We start from the raw sequence: 5,035 nt of genomic DNA on the forward strand, positions 1-5,035 counted from the left end.
TCCCTCTCAAAAAAAAAAAAAAAAAAAGTATGTTCTACATTTTTAGGTGAGAAACATATCACTTTTGCTGTAAGGCTGAAACCTATTTTATTCTAAATATTGAGATAAACGTGAAAACACAAAGCACAGTTCCACACACATAGTAGGTGCTTACGTGACTCTTTCCTTCCAGGCAGTGATGTTGCAAAGGCCCAAGGGAGCTTGTCTATCAGCTGTGTGAGTGTTCTGGAAGAGAAGACAGCTGACAGGTTGCACTAAGAGGCAGTCATGAACTGGGCACTATGCCACCCTCCTGATTTATACCCACCCTCCCAGGCCAGCGAAAGTCACGCTTACCCCATGAAGCCTCCCTTGACTATCCTCTATTTTTTTCTTTTTCTTTTTGAGACAGTTTCCCTCTTGTCACCCAGGCTGGAGTGCAGTGGCACAATCTCGGCTCACTGCAGCCTCCAGGGTCATGTTCAGGGTCATTTTGCAATCTTCAGAACTAGACTACAGGGTCTAGTTTTCAAAAAATTAGAAAACAGAGCCGTCTCTGTGAGCGGCTCTCCACCCCAGCACCTGGCGCAGGGCTAGGCACTGAGAAGGCAACAGGGCCCTGCATGGTGAATTGAAGGTAATGTGTTCCCGGCCTTCAGTGACTTTGCATCTCAGGCCTCACTCTCATCCTGCTTAGTAGCAGGGGAAAGCACTTTCGCTCCGCCAGTGACCCAAGCTGGGATCAGATTCTGACGCCATCACTTGCTAGCCGTGGGAGCTTGGGCAAATCACTCCAACTCTCTAAGCCTCAGTTTTTCCTTCCTTAATTAACACATCTGCCCTTAGGGTTAAAATTAGCACTCCACTGGATGATAAATATGCTAAATAAGGTAGTAAATATAATACCCTAACCCAGTGCCTGGCAAATACTGAATGTTCCATAAAAGGCAGCTCCCTGCAGGTTTATATGACCATAAATTTGATCATATGAGCCAGCCGCTTCTGGGAAGGAAACGGGGAGCCACGCATCTTTGCGCCTGAGCTGGGTGCGGAGGTGTGCGCTTGTAATCCCAGCTACTCAGCAGGCTGAGTGGGAGGATCGCTTGAAGCCAGGAGTTCAAGACCAACCTGAGCAACATAACAAGACCCCCTCTCAAAAAAAAAAAACAGTAATGATATTAATAAAACATAATAACATTTAGTATTAACACAGTATTAATAAATAGTTAATACCATTTATTATTAAGCTAAGATGACAAGTATAAACTAGGCAGAACCAGGCCAACCTAGGCATCTGGTCGCGCTGCTTATCCTCTGCTCACTACGAGCTCCCTGCAGGCAGACCCGGTGCTCTTCATCTCACTATCACCAGCCCCGCACCCCACCCCACCTTCCTCCTGCCTCTTCCCAGTGGAACCCTGGCCGAGAACCTCTGGGACTTCTCCTCCCGGGGCAGGGCCCCCCAGGAACTGCAGCCTGTCTGGAGCTGCAGAATGCTCTGAAACCGGGGAGATCGCAAGTCCCGCTCCCGCCCCCACGTCCCTGCAGATGCAGGAGCCCTTTAGAGACCCCAGGAGCCTACCGTGAGAGCTGAGCAGGTGGCGCCGGGCTGCCCGGTCTTCCTCGGGAGCCTGGTGTGGCCTGTGGTCAGCTCAATCCAGCCCCCCACGCTGATCAAAGTCCCAGGCAGTGGCTCCTCCCCTCACGTGTCCCGAACGTCCCTGGATGTCACTGGGGTCACAGGTCAGGAGAGGGCCTCGGCAAGGCCTCTGAAGATTGCAAAATGACCCTGAACTACACCCACCTTCAGAGCCCAGGCGCGGCCAAAATCCGCCCCCCAGGTTGCAGGGTTGGCCCCTTCAGGACCCCAAGGCTAGAAATTCCGCAGGCTGCTGAGGTGCTAAGGACTGCGATGGGGCCCTCGCTCACACCCCCGCCGTGGGAGCGGAGGCAGAGGGGCTGGGGGCCTGCCTTCAGCCTCCGGCCCCTGCTCGGATCTCAGCGCCCCGAGACATTCCAAGAGGGCTTCGATTTGCAGTTTTGTCTTGTTTGTTTGTTTGTTGAATGAATGAACTTTCTAAACCCTTTCTGAGTTAGAAGGGGAAAAGTTATGGGGAGGTGAATTCGGACTCAGGATGGAGAGGAGGGCTCACACACTCAGGGCTGCCCGAGGACGGAAGGCGCTGCTTTGGGAGGGAGGGACTTTCCCTTCTCTGGAGGTGTGGAGCCAGGGCTACAGGACACGCGAAGTGTGTGTGTGGTGTGTGTGTGCCTGTGGGTGTGGTGTGTGTGTGGTGTGAGTGGGTATGTACACGTGTGAGTGGGCATGTATGTTGTGTGTGTGGTGAGTGTGCGTGTGTGGGTGTGTGAGTGGGGGTAGGTGTGTGTGGTGGGTGTATGGGTGTGTGTGTGATGTGAGTGGGTATGTACATGTGTGAGTGAGTGCGTATGTTGTGTGTGTGGTGAGTGCCTGTGTGTGGGTGTGGTGTGTGTGTGAGTGGGTGTACGGGTGTGTGTGTGGTGTGAGTGGGTATATATATGTGTGAGTGAGGGTGTATGTTGTGTGTGTGGTGAGTGCATGTGTGTGTGTGTGGTGTGTGGGAGTGGGTGTAGGTGTGTGTGTGCTGTGTGGGTATGCATATGTGTGAGTGAGCATGTATGTTGTGTGTATGGTATGAGTGTGTGAGAGCATGTGTGGTCAGTGTGAGTGGGTGTGTGGTGAATGTGTGTGGATGTGTGATGTGTGGGTGTGTGATTAGTATGGGTGTATGAGTGTGTGGGTGTGATGACTGTATGTGGGGAGGGTGTGGTGAGTGTGTGGGGTGTATGTGTGGTGTGGAGGGGTGGTATATGTTACTGTGTGTGTGTGAATGTGTGTGTTTGGGTGTATGTTCGAGTCTGTGTGTGTATGTGTGGTGTGTGGTGAGTATGGATAGCTGTGCAGGGATGAGTGTGTCGGGGTGTGTGGTGAGTGGCTGTGTGTGAGTGTGCAGTGTGTGTGTTGGGTGTGTGAGCGAGTGTGGTGTGTGGTGAGTGGGTAAGTGAATGTGTCAGTGTGTGGGGGGTGTGGTGAGTGGGTGTGAGTGTGAGTGTGTGGGTGTGTGGTGAGAGTGTAGGAGAGGGTGTATATTTAAAGGACTGTGGGGTGAAGGGGTGACCCGGACGAGCAATCCAAGATCGTCTCAATGCCGGGTCTACTATTTAAAGTAGACTGATGGCCTTTTCTCTCATGGCATGGCATTAATTTTTATCACACGCTTTTTATGAGTGCAAATTAATGTTTTATTTTCTTGTGAGCCAATTGCATCTGCCAAACTGCAAAGGCCTGATAGAGTGTGGTAAGGAAGTGTGTTCCAGTGGCGCTATGCCACAAATGCACTTGGGCAGTGGGGAGCAGAAGCCTCTTAGATGGAGAAAGTTGGTGAACATTGTGTGCCCAGCTCTCCCTCGGCAGCCCCCAGGCTGGCAAGTGCAGGACAGTGGCTTGGAGAAGTGGCTTGTGTGGGGGCACTCACAAGCAGGTCTGGGAAGAGCCTGGCGCTGCCCTGCACTTGCCAGGTTCTCAGGGCATCCACATTCACGTCCAACAACACCCCTTGCGCATTGCTCAACGTGGCCTGGTGAACAAGAGAAACTTGGCATTGGACAGATCTCAGTTTGAATTCCGACTCTTCAGCTAGCTAGTCAGTCCTTAGATAAGTTAATCTCTGCAAGTCTCTGCATTCTCATCTGGGGAATGGGTGTGGCAAAAGGCCTGGGGAGTCAGGAGAGAGAGAGAGACTCGTGTGTGTGTGTGTGTGTGTGTGTGTGTGTGTGTGTGTGTCACGAGACATCTGTGGAAGGGAATTTGCCTTAAAAATTCCAAAGATCAGCCGGGTGCGGTGACTCATACGTGTAATCCCAGCACTTTGGGAGGCTGAGGCAGGCAGATCACGAGGTCAGGAGTTCGAGACCAGGCTGGCCCTTATGGTGAAACTAAAAATACAAAAATTAGCCAGGTGTGGTGGCGCATGCCTGTAGTCACAGCTACCCAGGAGGTTGAGGCAGAAGAATCGCCTGACCACAGGAGGTGGAGGTTGCAGTGAGCCGAGATCGCACCACTGCAGTCCAGCCTGTGTGACAGAGCAAGACTCCATCTCAAAAAAAAAAAAAAAAAAAAAAAAAAAAAAAAAAAAAAAAAAAAAAAAAAAAAAAAAAAAAAAAAAAAAATTCCAAAGATCTTCTGAGAGAGAAGGGACAAAGATTCTAACTCCTTTCCCCATTATCCAAAATTCCAGAAAGCTGTTTGAGCATACTAAGGCTCAGTGGTTAGGGAAGGGCAACAAGGCCCTTCCCCCTCATTGAAGGGGTCTAGCCCTGTAATACACTGAACTTGACTGACCCCTGTCCAGTTTAATCTCCTGGGACAGACTTACACCTGGCAGAGGGGATCTAAGGTGCTAAAAGAGTCCAGGTAAATATGATCGGAAGCCCTTTTCCTGGGTATAATAGTGAGATAAAGAAACAGCAGATCATCCCTCTCTTAACTGCTGGACCTGCACCAGCAGCTGTGGCACCCCTGGGATCCAGAGATCTGGTTTCTGGATATGCCTGGAAACTTGGAGGTAGTCACCTTCATTCAGACAGTGTCTTCTGAGAGCCTGGGACTGCCTGAGCTGGTGTTAAGTACTTACAGGAGTCCAGAGGCATGCAAGATAGTCCTACCAACTGCCTGCGTGCACGTGTGTGTGTGTGTGTGTGTGCATACACACATGTGCTTCGAACAAATGCTGAGTGAATATCAGTGCCTTCCTGGTGGCATAAAAGAACCAACCTAGGAGCCTGAAGGCCTGGGTTGAAGGGCTGGCTCAGCCACTGGCTTTCTGGGTGACTACAGGAAATTCATTTCCTGTCTTCAGCTCGTTTTCCTCATCTACGAAATGGGTTGAACTTAACCTTAAGGTCTGTTCCAGCTGCAGTGGCTTATAGATATTATTTGCTATTTCCTTTCTGGTCTGCATTCACTTTCCTTCCTTTTTTCCTTTTTTGTTTCTTTTCTCTTTTTTTTTTTTTTTTT

The 5,035-nt window shown here is 50.4% G+C and overlaps 1 protein-coding gene across 2 annotated transcripts in view; it reads right to left on the reverse strand.

The window, feature by feature from the left end:
* Window positions 1-1,673, reverse strand: part of CPN2 (carboxypeptidase N subunit 2) — a 10,729-nt gene extending 9,056 nt beyond the window's left edge. For both annotated transcript variants that reach the window (XM_037733475.1, XM_017514638.2), the window contains exon 1: window positions 1,562-1,673. The gene's annotated coding sequence lies outside the window, so the exon portion shown is untranslated. The remainder of the gene's footprint in view (window positions 1-1,561) is intronic.
* Between the last annotated feature and the right edge of the window lie 3,362 nt (window positions 1,674-5,035).

Source organism: Cebus imitator, unplaced genomic scaffold, assembly GCF_001604975.1.
Source record: "Cebus imitator isolate Cc_AM_T3 unplaced genomic scaffold, Cebus_imitator-1.0 Scaffold529, whole genome shotgun sequence".
In the NCBI taxonomy this organism is placed as follows: Eukaryota; Metazoa; Chordata; class Mammalia; order Primates; family Cebidae; genus Cebus; species Cebus imitator.